General features: G+C 45.1%; 1 protein-coding gene across 1 annotated transcript in view; it reads right to left on the bottom strand.

Moving 5' to 3' along the window:
- The window catches only part of LOC122933396 (polymeric immunoglobulin receptor-like), a 276,468-nt gene that overhangs the window by 62,078 nt on the left and 199,232 nt on the right, over positions 1–15,158 (bottom strand). The gene's annotated exons all lie outside the window — the stretch shown is intronic.

The following is a 15,158-nucleotide window of genomic DNA, read 5'->3' as shown; positions in this document are numbered from 1 at the left end:
TCTGTCCTTCTTTACCTTTTTTCTTGGCTCAACATATCCTGAAATGTGTGGCATATTTCCAGCTTTTTAAAACATCATGATTTTGCAATATTCTGTCGCGAGATATCTCTCCTATATGTAGCCTTGTGCGCCTACCTAGTGGCTGTGTTCTGAAGTGCAAACAGCGAAGGGATTTGATAGCACGTCACAATATTGTGTTACATTTGTTTCACGAGAAACTGGAGTCCTTAAAGAAGTTCTCCGGAAATTAAGAAAATGAAAATACTTAAATATTCCTTTATTATACATATATTCCCAAATACCTTTCATTAGTTCATTATGATGGTTTCTTTCCTACAGAGATTCAGCTGAAGATCTTATCAGCTGTATTCAGGATCATAATCCCTGACAAGTAGAGCAGAGGGGAGGATGAGGCAGCTCTTTACCTCAGTGTTCTTAAGTAATATTGTTATTGTTCCAGCGAAAGATAATATTAATGCTACAGCAATTGTACAGTATGCTTCCACTTTGTGGCAACAGTTTGGAGGAAACCTGGTCCAGCATGTGCCTTTGTACACAGAGTCAGATACATAAAAAAATGGATAAATGAGTTTGATGTGCACGAAATTGAGCGACCAGCTCAGAACACTGACCACAACCCTATCAAATACTTTTGGGATGAATTGGAACATGCTAAACCAGGAATGCCCAAACTGCGGCTCTCCAGCTGTTGCAAAACTACAACTCCCAGCATGCCTGGACAGCCTACAGCTATTAGAACATGCTGGGAGTTGTAGTTTTGCAACAGCTGGAGGTCCGCAGGTTGAGCATGCCTGTGCTAAACTATAATGGACCTGCATAAGTATTCTACAATTTCTTCTGAAGCCTGTGTTCCCAGAGATACTGTTCTGTTTTTTTAAATCAGATCAGTATTATCTGTTTTTTATTTTTTCTATGGGGGAAGTTAATAGTGTTGATCAAGCACCAAAATGCTCGGGTGCTCTATAGAGCACAAGAGCACAATGGAAGTCAATAGGATAAACTGAGCATTAAACTAGGCACCCCCTGCTCTGAAGAGGGGAAGGTGGCGGGTCCCATTGAGGTCTATGCAGAATATCGCTGTGCAGTCGTGGCCAAAAGTTTTGAGAATTACATAAATATTGGAAATTGGAAAAGTTGTTGCTTAAGTTTTTATAAAAGCAATTTGCATATACTCCAGAATGTTATGAAGAGTGATCAGATGAGTTGCATAGTCCTTCTTTGCCATGAAAATGAACTTAATCCCCCAAAAAACTTTCCACTGCATTTCATTGCTGTCATTGAAGGACCTGCTGAGATAATTTCAGTAATCGTCTTGTTAACTCAAGTGAGAATGTTGACGAGCACAAGGCTGGAGATCATTATGTCAGGCTGATTGGGTTAAAATGGCAGACTTGACCTGTTAAAAGGAGGGTGATGCTTGAAATCATTGTTCTTCCATTGTTAACCATGGTGACCTGCAAAGAAACGCGTGCAGCCATCATTGCGTTGCATAAAAATGGCTTCACAGGCAAGGATATTGTGGCTACTAAGATTGCACCTCAATCAACAATTTATAGGATCATCAAGAACTTCAAGAAAAGAGGTTCAATTCTTGTTAAGAAAGCTTCCAAGAAAGTCCAGCAAGCGCCAGGATCGTCTCCTAAAGAGGATTCAGCTGCGGGATCAGAGTGCCACCAGTGCAGAGCTTGCTCAGGAATAGCAGCAGGCAGGTGTGAGTGCATCTGTACGCACAGTGAGGCGAAGACTTTTGGAAGATGGCCTGGTGTCAAGAAGGGCAGCAAATAAGCCACTTTTCTCCCAAAAAAACATCAGGGACAGATTGATCTTCTCCTGAAAATATGGTGAATGGACTGCTGAGGGCTGGGGCAAAGTCATATTCTCTGATGAATCCTCTTTCCGATTGTTTGGGGCATCAGGAAAAAGGCTTGTCCGGAAAAGAAAAGGTGAGCGCTACCATCAGTCCTGTGTCATGCCAACAGTAAAGCATCCTGAGACCATTCATGTGTGGGGTTGCTTCTCTTCCAAGGGAGTGGGCTCACTCACAATTTTGCCCAAAAACACAGCCATGAATAAAGAATGGTACCAAAACACCCTCCAACAGCAACTTCTTCCAACAATCCAACAACAGTTTGGTGAAGAACAATGCATTTTCCAGCACGATGGAGCACCGTGCCATAAGGCAAAAGTGATAACTAAGTGGCTCGGGGAGAAAAACGTTGACATTTTGGGTCCATGGCCTGGAAACTCCCCAGATCTTAATCCCATTGAGAACTTGTGGTCAATCCTCAAGAGGCGGGTGGACAAACAAAAACCCACTAATTCTGACAAACTCCAAGAAATGATCATGAAAGAATGGGTTGCTATCAGTCAGGAATTGGCCCAGAAGTTGATTGAGAGCATGCCCAGTCGAATTGCAGAGGTCCTGAAAAAGAAGGGCCAACAATGCAAATACTGACTCTTTGCATAAATGTCATGTAATTGTCGATAAAAGCCTTTGAAACGTATGAAGTGCATGTAATTATATTTCACTACATCACAGAAACAACTGAAACAAAGATCTAAAAGCAGTTTAGCAGCAAACTTTGTGAAAACTAATATTTGTGTCATTCTCAAAAGTTTTGGCCACGACTGTACAGTGAGGGAATCACCCAGTGTCAGTCCACGGCTTAGGAGTCCCTGCTCTGACTCCATATATAGCTATGTCCATATATGGAGGCAGTGCATGGGGACACCCAGTGTATTTAAATCTAATGTAGCTTCTATTTCTGAAAAGTTTCTGTTGGGATTTGAACTCACATCAGTCTAAATTAGAGGCAAGGACTTTAGCCACTCAGCTATAAAGCTGAATAATATGCTATGTCAGAAAAACCTCATAGTAGTTTGTCAGTATTTCTATACAGCAGAAGTATCATTTCATATTTCAGTGCAGGTTAACATGTAGCTGTATAGTGGAGTGGTTACATTTCTTGGTTCTAACGTAGAAGGTTGTGAGTAGAGTTGAGCGAACACCTGGATGTTCGGGTTCGAGAAGTTCGGCCGAACTTCCCGGAAATGTTCGGGTTCGGGATCCGAACTTTGTCCCGAACCCCATTGAAGTCAATGGGGACCCAAACTTTTCGGCACTAAAAAGGCTGTAAAACAGCCCAGGAAAGGGCTAGAAGGCTGCAAAAGGCAGCAACATGTAGGTAAATCCCCTGCAAACAAATGTGGATAGGGAAATGAATAAAAATAAAAATAAAATAAATAAAAATTAACCAATATCAATTGGAGAGAGGTCCCATAGCAGATAATCTAGCTTCACGTCACCTACCACTGTAACAGTCCATTGTCATATATTTAGGCCCCGACACCCAGGCAGAGGAGAGAGGTCCCATAACAGAGAATCTGGCTTCATGTCAGCAGAGAATCAGTCTTCATGTCATAGCAGAGAATCAGGCTTCACGTCACCCACCACTGGAACAGTCCATTGTCATATATTTAGGCCCCGGCACCCGGGCAGAGGAGAGAGGTCCCATAACAGAGAATCTGGCTTCATGTCAGCAGAGAATCAGTCTTCATGTCACAGCAGAGAATCATGCTTCACGTCACCCACCACTGTAACATCCATTGTCAGATATTTAGGCCTTGGCATCCAGGCAGAGGAGAGCGGTCCCGTAACAGAGAATATGGCTTCATGTCAGCAGAGAATCAGTCTTCATGTCATAGCAGAGAATCATGATTCACGTCACCCAACACTGGAACAGTCCATTGTCAGATATTTAGGCCCTGGCACCCAGGCAGAGGAGAGAGGTCCCATAACAAAGATTCAGGCTTCATGTCAGCAGAGAATCAGTCTTCATGTCATAGCAGAGAATCATGCTTCACGTCACCCACCAATGTAACAGTCCATGGTCAGATATTTAGGCCCTGGCATCCAGGCAGAGGAGAGAGGTCCCGTAACAGAGAATCTGGCTTCATGTAAGCAGAGAATAAGTCTTCATGTCATAGCAGAGAATCAGGCTTCATGTCACCCAACACTAGAACAGTCTATTGTCAGATATTTAGGCTCTGGCACCCAGGCAGAGGAGAGAGGTCCCATAACAAAGATTCAGGCTTCATGTCAGCAGAGAATCAGTCTTCATGTCATAGCAGAGAATCATGCTTCACGTCACCCACCAATGTAACAGTCCATGGTCAGATATTTAGGCCCTGGCATCCAGGCAGAGGAGAGAGGTCCCGTAACAGAGAATCTGGCTTCAAGTAAGCAGAGAATCAGTCTTCATGTCATAGCAGAGAATCAGGCTTCACGTCAGTCACCACTGTAACAGTCCATTGTCATATATTTAGGCCCAGGCACCCAGGCAGAGGAGAGAGGTCCCGTAACAGACAATCTGGCTTCATGTCAGCAGAGAATCAGTCTGCATGTCATAGCAGAGAATCAGGCTTCACGTCAGCCACCACTGTAACAGTCCATTGTCATATATTTAGGCCCAGGCACCCAGGCAGAGGAGAGAGGTCCCGTAACAGAGAATCTGGCTTCATGTCAGCAGAGAATCAGTCTGCATGTCATAGCAGAGAATCAGGCTTCACGTCACCCAACATTGGAACAGTCCATTGGCATATATTTAGGCCCCGGGACCCAGACAGAGGAGAGGTTCATTCAACTTTGGGTTGCCTAGCAATATAATGGTAAAATGAAAATAAAAATAGGATTGAATGAGGAAGTGACCTGGAGTACAATAATATATGGTTAAGGGGAGGTAGGTAATGTCTAATCTGCACAAGGGATGGACAGGTCCTGTGGGATCCATGCCTGGTTCATTTTTATGAACGTCAGCTTGTCCACATTGGCTGTAGACAGGCGGCTGCGTTTGTCTGTAATGACACCCCCTGCCGTGCTGAATACACGTTCAGACAAAACGCTGTCCGCCGGGCAGGCCAGCACCTCCAAGGCAAAAAAGGCTAGCTCTGGCCACGTGGACAATTTAGAGACCCAGAAGTTGAATGGGGCCAAACCATCAGTCAGTACATGGAGGGGTGTGCACATGTACTGTTCCACCATGTTAGTTAAATGTTGCCTCCTGCTAACACGTTGCGTATCAGGTGGTGGTGCAGTTAGCTGTGGCGTGTTGACAAAACTTTTCCACATTTCTGCCATGGCCGTGACACAGCTGCCTTGGCGACCTCTTGCTCCTCCTCTGCCTTGGCCTTGGGCTTCCACTTGTTCCCCTGTGACATTTGGGAATGCTCTCAGTAGCGCGTCTACCAATGTGCGCTTCTACTCGCGCATCTTCCTATCACGCTCCAGTGCAGGAAGTAAGGTGGGCACATTGTCTTTGTACCGTGGATCCAGCAGGGTGGCAACCCAGTAGTCCGCACACGTTAAAATGTGGGCAACTCTGCTGTCGTTGCGCAGGCACTGCAGCATGTAGTCGCTCATGTGTGCCAGGCTGTCCAGGGGTAAGGACAAGCTGTCCTCTGTGGGAGGTGTATCATCATCGTCCTGCGTTTCCCCCCAGCCACGCACCAGTGATGGGCCCGAGCTGCGTTGGGTGCCACCCCGCTGTGACCATGCTTCATCCTCATCCTCCTCCATCCTCGTCCTCCTCGTCCTCCAGTAGTGGGCCCTGGCTGGCCACATTTGTACCTGGCCTCTGCTGTTGCAAAAAACCTCCCTCTGAGTCACTTCGAAGAGACTGGCCTGAAAGTGCTAAAAATGACCCCTCTTCCTCCTCCTCCTCATCCTGGGCCACCTCCTCTTCCATCATCGCCCTAAGTGTTTTCTCAAGAAGACATAGAAGTGGTATTGTAATGCTGATAACGGCGTCATCGCCACTGGTCATGTTGGTGGAGTACTCGAAACAGCGCAACAGGGCACACAGGTCTCGCATGGAGGCCCAGTCATTGGTGGTGAAGTGGTGCTGTTCCGCAGTGCGACTGACCCGTGCGTGCTGCAGCTGAAACTCCACTATGGCCTGCTGCTGCTCGCACAGTCTGTCCAGCATGTGCAAGGTGGAGTTCCACCTGGTGGGCACGTCGCATATGAGGCGGTGAGCGGGAAGGCCGAAGTTACGCTGTAGCGCAGACAGGCGAGCAGCGGCAGGATGTGAACGCCGGAAGCGCGAACAGACGGCGCACACTTTATGCAGCAGCTCTGACATGTCGGGGTAGTTGTGAATGAACTTCTGCACCACCAAATTCAGCACATGCGCCAGGCAAGGGATGTGCGTCAAACCGGCTAGTCCCAGAGCTGTAACGAGATTTCGCCCCATTATCGCACACCACCAGGCCGGGCTTGAGGCTCACCGGCAGCAACCACTCGTCGGTCTGTTGTTCTATACCCCGCCACAACTCCTGTGCGGTGTGGGGCCTGTCCCCCAAACATATGAGTTTCAGAATGGCCTGCTGACGTTTACCCGGGGCTGTGCTGAAGTTGGTGGTGAAGGTGTGTGGCTGACTGGATGAGCAGGTGGAAGAAGAGGAGGAGGAAGTTGAGTAGGAGTAGGTGGCAACAGGAGGCAAAGAATGTTGCCCTGCGATCCTTGGCGGCGGAAGGACGTGCGCCAAACAGCTCTCCGCCTGGGGCCCAGCTGCCACTACATTTACCCAGTGTGCAGTTAGGGAGATATAGCGTCCCTGGCCGTGCTTACTGGTCCACGTATCTGTGGTTAGGTGGACCTTGCCACAGATGGCGTTGGGCAGTGCACACTTGATTTTATCGGATACTTGGTTGTGCAGGGAAGGCACGGCTCTCTTGGAGAAGTAGTGCCGGCTAGGAACAACATACTGTGGGACAGCAAGCGACATGAGCTGTTTGAAGCTGTCTGTGTCCACCAGCCTAAATGACAGAATTTCATAGGCCAGTAGTTTAGAAATGCTGGCATTCAGGGCCAAGGATCGAGGGTGGCTAGGTGGGAATTTACGCTTTCTCTCAAATGTTTGTGAGATGGAGAGCTGAACGCTGCCGTGTGACATGGTTGAGATCCTTGGTGATGGAGGTGGTGGTGTTGGTGGTACATCCCCTGTTTGCTGGGTGGCAGGTGCCAACGTTCCTCCAGAGGCAGAGGAAGAGGCCGAGGCGGCAGCAGCAGAAGAGGCCGAGGCGGCAGCAGCAGAAGAGGCCTAGGCGGCAACAGCAGAAGAGGTAGCAGGGGGAGCCTGAGTGACTTCCTTGTTTTTCAGGTGTTTACTCCACTGCAGTTTATGCTTTGCATGCAGGTGCCTGGTCATGCAGGTTGTGCTAAGGTTCATAACGTTAATGCCTCGCTTCAGGCTCTGATGGCACAGCGTGCAAACCACTCGGGTCTTGTCATCAGCACATTGTTTGGTCCCAGATGGCGGCGGTCAGTAGCAGGCGGAGTCTCTTGGCGGCGGGTGTTCTGCTTTTGCCTACTGCTCCCTCTTTTGCTACGTTGTTGGCTCGGTCTCACCACTGCCTCTTCCTCCGAACTGTGAAAGTCAGTGGCACGACCTTCATTCCATGTGGGGTCTAGGACCTCATCGTTCCCTGCATCGTCTTCCACCCAGTCTTGATCCCTGACCTCCTGTTCAGTCTGCACACTGCAGAAAGACGCAGCAGTTGGCACCTGTGTTTCGTCATCATCAGAGACTTGCTGAGGTGGTATTCCCATGTCATCATCATCAGGAAACATAAGTGGTTGTGCGTCAGTGCATTCTATATCTTCCACCGCTGGGGAAGGGCTGGGTGGATGCCCTTGGGAAACCCTGCCAGCGGAGTCTTCAAACAGCATAAGAGACTGCTGCATAACTTGAGGCTCAGATAGTTTCCCTGGTATGCATGGGGGTGATGTGACAGACTGATGGGCTTGGTTTTCAGGCGCCATCTGTGCGCTTTCTGCAGAAGACTGGGTGGGAGATAATGTGAACGTGCTGGATCCACTGTCGGCCACCCAATTGACTAATGCCTGTACCTGCACAGGCCTTACCATCCTTAGAACGGCATTGGGCCCCACCAAATATCGCTGTAAATTATGGCGGCTACTGGGACCTGAGGTAGTTGGTACACTAGGACGTGTGGCTGTGGCAGAACGGCCACGTCCTCTCCCAGCACCAGAGGGTCCACTAACACCACCACGACCATGTCCGCGTTCGCGTCCCTTACTAGATGTTTTCCTCATTGTTACCGTTCACCACAATAAGAAAAATATTATTTGGCCCAATGTATTGAATTCAAATTCAGGCCATTTTTTACAGACACCTAACACTATCTGGCTATCTATTTAGGTACCGTATTACACTAATACAGGCACAGCAGTAACGACAGATTTAGCTGGATATAAATTTGAGGCCTATTATTTAGGCGCTGGGTGACAGGTATAGGTTTACTGACAGAATTAGACTTGGAAATGCACAGTAGCGTGTGTGTGAAGTTATTCAGAATGACCCTATGTGCACCTTCAATCTTATATACCCTTTTAGGGATAGATTTAAAGTAGCTCTGATACAGCAGAAACCACTAAATTAGGAAATTGCTAAATTGGGAATTGTATTTCAACCCAGAACAAAAACTGTGCTTTGACTTGCACTAAATAACTTGACCACCCACAGCAGTAACGACAGATTTAGCTGAATATAAATTTGAGGCCTAGTATTTAGGCGCTGGGTGACAGGTATAGGTTTACTGACAGAATTAGACTTGGAAATGCACAGTAGCGTGTGTGTGAAGTTATTCAGAATGACCCTATGTGCACCTTGAATCTTATATACCCTTTTAGGGATAGATTTAAAGTAGCTCTGATACAGCAGAAACCACTAAATTAGGAAATTGCTAAATTGGGAATTGTAATTTCAACCCAGAACAAAAACTGTGCTTTGACGGACACTAAATAACTTGCCCTGCCACAGCAATAACCACAGATTTAGCTGACTATAAATTTGAGGCCTATTATTTAGGCGCTGAGTGACAGGTATACGTTTACTGACAGAATTAGACTGGGATATGGCCAAAAAATAACCACACTATTGATGGTTAAATGCACTTAGTGTGACAGCTTGACCAACCACACTATTGAGGGTTAAATGCACTTGGTGACAGGCTCAGCTTGCCCCTGATGTAGTATATGGCCAAAAAATGAACAGCCTATTGCTGGTTAAATGCACTTGGTGTGACAGCTTGACCCTGATGTAGGATTTAGCCAAAAAACAACCACACCATTGAGGGTTAAATGCACTTGGTGACAGCTTGCCCCTGATGTAGTATATGGCCAAAAAATAACCAGACTATTGCTGGTTAAATGCACTTCGTGTGACAGCTTGACCCTGATGTAGGATTTAGCCAAAAAACAACCACACCATTGAGGGTTAAATGCACTTGGTGACAGCTTGCCCCTGATGTAGTATATGGCCAAAAAATAACCAGACTATTGATGGTTAAATGCACTTGGTGTGACAGCTTGACCCTGATGATGTAGGATTTAGCCAAAAAACATCCACACCATTGAGGGTTAAATGCACTTGCTGACAGCTTGCCCCTGATGTAGTATATGGCCAAAAAATAACCACACTATTGCTGGTTAAATGCACTTGGTGTGACAGCTTGATCCTGATGTAGGATTTAGCCAAAAAACAACCACACCATTGAGGGTTAAATGCACTTGGTGACAGCTTGCCCCTGATGTAGTATATGGCCAAAAAATAACCAGACTATTGATGGTTAAATGCACTTGGTGTGACAGCTTGACCCTGATGATGTAGGATTTAGACAAAAAACAACCACACCATTGAGGGTTAAATGCACTTGGTGACAGCTTGCCCCTGATGTAGTATATGGCCAAAATATAACCACACTATTGCTGGTTAAATGCACTTGGTGTGACAGCTTGACCCTGATGTAGGATTTAGCCAAAAAAAAAAACACACCATTGAGGGTTAAATGCACTTGGTGACAGCTTGCCCCTGATGTAGTATATGGCCAAAAAATAACCAGACTATTGATGGTTAAATGCACTTGGTGTGACAGCTTGACCCTGATGCAATTCAATAGCAGCAGTTCAATCATCCACAGCTGCAGATCGATCTCTGAATGAAGTCTTTTGGAGGAGTTAATCACTGCCTAATATCGCCCTAACGTAGCAGCTGCAACTTCTCCCTATACTGATCAGAGCAGAGTGACGGGCGGCGGTATGTTACTCCAGCTTAAATAGAGGCTGGGTCACATGCTGCACTGGCCAATCACAGCCATGCCAATAGTAGGCATGGCTGTGACGGCCTCTTGGGGCAAGTAGTATGATGCTTGTTGATTGGCTGCTTTGCATCCTTTCAAAAAGCGCCAAGAATTCGACGAACACCGAACCCGAACCCGGACTTTTACGAAATTGTCCGTGTTCGGGTCCGTGTCACGGACACCCCAAAATTCGATACGAACCCGAACTATACAGTTCGGGTTCGCTCATCCCTAGTTGTGAGTTCAAATCCCGGAAGAAATGTTTCAAAAATAGAGGCTAAATTAAATGTGTATATTCTTTTTTTTTTGGTAATTGTAAAAAATGTATGGCACGAAATAAATGTGTAATTACAAAAAAATAAATTATATATATATATATATATATATATATATACACTCATCTAAAGAATTATTAGGAACACCATACTAATACGATGTTGGAACCCCATTTGCCTTCAGAACTGCCTTAATTCTACGTGGCATTGATTCAACAAGGTGCTGATAGCATTCTTTAGAAATGTTGGCCCATATTGATAGGAAAGCATCTTGCAGTTGATGGAGATTTGAGGGATGCACATCCAGGGCACAAAGCTCCCGTTCCACCACATCGCAAAGATGCTTTATTGGGTTGAGATCTGGTGACTGTGGGGGCCTATTTAGTACAGTGAACTCATTGTTATGTTCAAGAAACCAATTTGAAATGATTCGAGCTTTGTGACATGGTGCATTATCCTGCTGGAAGTAGCCATCAGAGGATGGGTACATGGTGGTCATGAAGGGATGGACATGGTCAGAAACAATACTCAGGTAGCCCGTGGCATTAAAACGATGGCCAATTGTCACTAAGGGGCCTAAAGTGTGCCCAGAAAGCATCCCCCACACCTTTATACCACCACCAGCCTGCACAGTGGTAACAAGGCATGATGGATACATGTTCTCATTCTGTTTACGCCAAATTCGGACTCTACCATTTGAATGTCTCAACAGAAATTGAGACTCATCAGACCAGGCAACATTTTTTCAGTCTTCAACAGTTCAATTTTGTAAGTTCGTGCAGATTGTAGCCTCTTTTTCCTGTTTGTAGGGGAGATGAGTGTACCCGGTGGGGTCTTCTCCTGTTGTAGCTTATCCGCCTCAAGTTTGTGCGTGTTGTGGCTTCACAAATGCTTTGCTGCATACCTCGGTTGTAACGAGTGGTTATTTCAGTCAACGTTGCTCTTCTATCAGCTTTAATCAGTAGACTTATTCTCCTCTGACCTCTAGCATCAACAACGCATTTTCGCCCACAGGACTGCCGCATACTGGATGTTTTTCCCTTTTCACACCATTCTTTGTAAACCCTAGAAATGGTTGTGTGTAAAAATCCCAGTAACTGAGCAGATTGTGAAATACTCAGACCGGCCCATCTTAAATCACCTTTCTTTCCCATTCTGAAATTCAGTTTGGAGTTCAGGAGATTGTCTTAACCAGGAGCACAACCCTACATGCATTGAAGCAACTGCCATGTGATTGGTTAACTAGATAATCGCATTAATGAGAAATAGAACAGGTGTTCCTAATAATTCTTTATGTGAGTGTGTATATATATATATATATATATATCACAAACAAAAATTCAAACAGCAGCACTAGTCCAATAGACCACTGGTACAAAGTCCTCCAAGCCGCAGGCTCAACAGCTAAAGTAGGTGATATATATCCAAAAGATGAGGCAGCACTCCAAAGGATAAAGTGAAAAACAGTGGACCCTTTATTGACCCCTCTGCAACGTTTAAACTGCTCAATGCAGTCTTTATCAAGCATAAAAAATGGTGTCTCACAGAGGTAAATATACCCAAAATGCATAACAGCAAATTAAGTGACAATCAAATAATCATTTAATATAATGGTGTAAAAAAGTGTTTAAAATCCTTAAAAAAATCATTTTACAATGACTTGTGAAGCGCAAATATAATATCCATGATTATGTGCAAATGTACAAATTATAAACATACATGATTCATACATACAATACATAATGTGTAAATTAAACCAATAAATCACTTGTGCATTATTAAGTATCAGCAACAGCTGTTATAGAAAAAATGAACTGACACAGTGTGGACAGATATGCGGCGCTAAGATCCGCGTCCTCTAAGTACGACTGCGCATTTCAAGAAGCCTAGCAACCACTCTTCAAACAAACAGGATCAGGAGACGTCATCTAAGCCACATGATCGATCACATGACTTAATGACCTCATGACTCAAACAACCATAGCGAGATCATGCAGAGAAGAGCGCTTGGACACGCAACGCCGACGGTGAGGCGCAAGAGCACATAGGCTACAGTCACCAGTAAATTAACTAGCGTTGTCACCATAGTAACAACAGACTACCCCACGCAGGCGAAGCGATAACCAATTCGGCAACTAGACACCGCAGTCACATCTAGAAAAAATGGGGAGACAGAAGGCACAAGGAAAATGGACAAACAATCCATAGTTATAGATAGTAATGCTTATCCAAATCAAGTAAATAAAAATATAAATACCTCCCCTGTACTCAGGATATATATTGGAGTGATCATGGTTCACTGGTTTATACAAAACCATAAAGGGGGGAAAGAATCCATATATAATATAATACATGGCTGCAATGGCATACATGTTCTGGGTAAACAGAGGGGGCCCTGTGGTTGTATCATTATGCATGATCATCACCGTGAGCCTATAATGGGGTAGAGGCGTAGGACACGTCCATGCCGAATGCCCTCCAACCCAAAGTCACCCCCAAACCCAATGAAAGAGTAAACTTGAACAACCACTCCCAAAGTCTTTCATGAGATTAGGAGACAATTGAGTGATCAGAATGTGTATAGAGAACTTATGAGTGAGCCTAGATTTGATATTGCTCGACTTATCAAGAAGGTCCTCAATTTTGCTTTAAATCGGGGCATTATTGATGAGGAGCTATATTCCTTTTTGGTTATACAACATCCACGTACACCTGTTATTTACATTTTACCAAAAATTGATTAATCCATGGTTGACACCCCAAGTCGACTCATTGTTGCTGGTACTGGATCTATTTTTTCCAATATTTCTATCTTTTTGGATCGTATACTTCAGACATATGCAATCAATGCCAGATCCTATATTAGGCATACAGGGGATTTTATTGAGAAGATCTCTAGAATCACATTACTTGATGGTTGTCTTGTGGCTTCTTTTGACGTCACAAGTCTTTTTACCTCTATTGATCATTCCAGGGGTGTGGCAGCTGTCCGGAGGTGTTTGGTGGATAGCCAATCCTCTTTGGAATGTCAGCATTTTATTATCCAGCTTTTGGATCTGGTATTGAGGCAAAATTTAATTTTGTTCATGGATTGTTTTTTCTTGGAGTTACAGGGGACAGCCATGGGGTCAAAAGTGGTGCCCATGTACGCAAATGTCTTCAAGGCTTCCCTCGAGGAGGCCCTTGTCTATGTATCCCACCACTTCAGTCATGTACTGGGGTGGTGGCGGTATATAGACGATGTCTTCCTGATGTGGCAAGGTGATTCTTTGTCTTTGGAACCATTTCATGTTTTTTTGAATCAGATGGATCCTGATATTTCATTTACCCTGACACATTCTGACACACAAATACAATTTTTGGACACAAAGGTTTCAGTGGTGGGTAACACATTATCCACTGACATTTTTACTAAACCAACTGATTGTAACTAGAGTTGAGAGGACACCTGGATGTTCCGGTTCGAAGGGTTCGGCCGAACTTCACAAAAAAATTCTAGTTCGGGACCCGAACTTGACCCCAAACCCGAACCCCATTGAAGTCAATGGGGTCCCGAACTTTTGAGCACTAAAATAGCTGTAAAAATGTCATGAAAAGGGCTAGAGGGCTGCAAATGGCATCAAAATGTAGTTAAGAGCATGGCAAGTGCTCTTCAAAGGTGGATAGAAAAATGACTTTAAATAACATAAAATACGTAAAAATAAAAAATTATAATCTTGATCTAGGAGGACGAGGTCCATATGATGTAGGAGGTTGAGGAGGCGGTGGATGTGGCGGTGTATGTGGAAGCGGCGGTGGAGGAGGAGGAGGTAGCCTACACTGCTTTTTGGTTTTAAATTAATTATATTTATTTTTTAACTTAGGGTACACCCCAAATCATTGGGAAATATAACCTGTGATAACCCCCTCCAGTTGTGCTAAACACATGTTCAGACAATACACTGGCTGCAGGGCTGGCCAGCACCTCCAAGGGGTAAAGGGCAAGCTCAGGCCATGTGCCCAATTTGGAGACCCAGAAGTTGCAGGGGCTGACCCCTGTCAGTCAGTTCATGTGCACACTTATTGCCCCACCATGTCGCACGTCCCCGTGATGTTCACGATCCAATTTGATATCTGCTCTATTAACTTTCAATGTTATTTTATGCGCCTACCATGGTGATCACGGGTGGCTGGGAATCAGGGTTCCATGCCAGAGAGGGAGCCTGAGAAAAGGATACCACCTGCAAGGGAGGTCAATGGATGAAACAAAATGCAATCGAGCGGAAATGTGGGATAAAGTATTGAAGCATAAGCTTCCAAGTTAAGGAGGGGGCACGCAGCAATTACCTTCTCCCGACTCGGGGAGGTAGTGACAATAAATAACAGTATAGCACTCTTAAGATGCCCTGTTATTGGAATGATTAGTAAAAAATTATAGGGAATGTCACTGTGGTATTTTAGATCTGTAAACGTTAGCCAGGAGAGGCCCTGCTTCCCCTTTGTTGACTCTAGGTAACTTCTGCCTGATCGCATGTCCCTGTGACGTCCACCATCCATTTGGATATCCTCTCTATCAACTTTCGATGTTCTTTTCTGAGCCTAGCATGTTGATCACGGTTATCAGCGAATCAGGGTTCCAAGTCGGAGAGGGAGCGTGAGAAAGAAAGACCACATCCAAGGGAAATAAATGTATTACATATTTTTTGGGATCAAGCGGAAAT

The sequence above is a fragment of the Bufo gargarizans genome, chromosome 3 (genome assembly GCF_014858855.1).
Source record: "Bufo gargarizans isolate SCDJY-AF-19 chromosome 3, ASM1485885v1, whole genome shotgun sequence".
Classification (NCBI taxonomy): Eukaryota; Metazoa; Chordata; class Amphibia; order Anura; family Bufonidae; genus Bufo; species Bufo gargarizans.
This window is presented reverse-complemented; position numbering and strand designations above follow the sequence as displayed.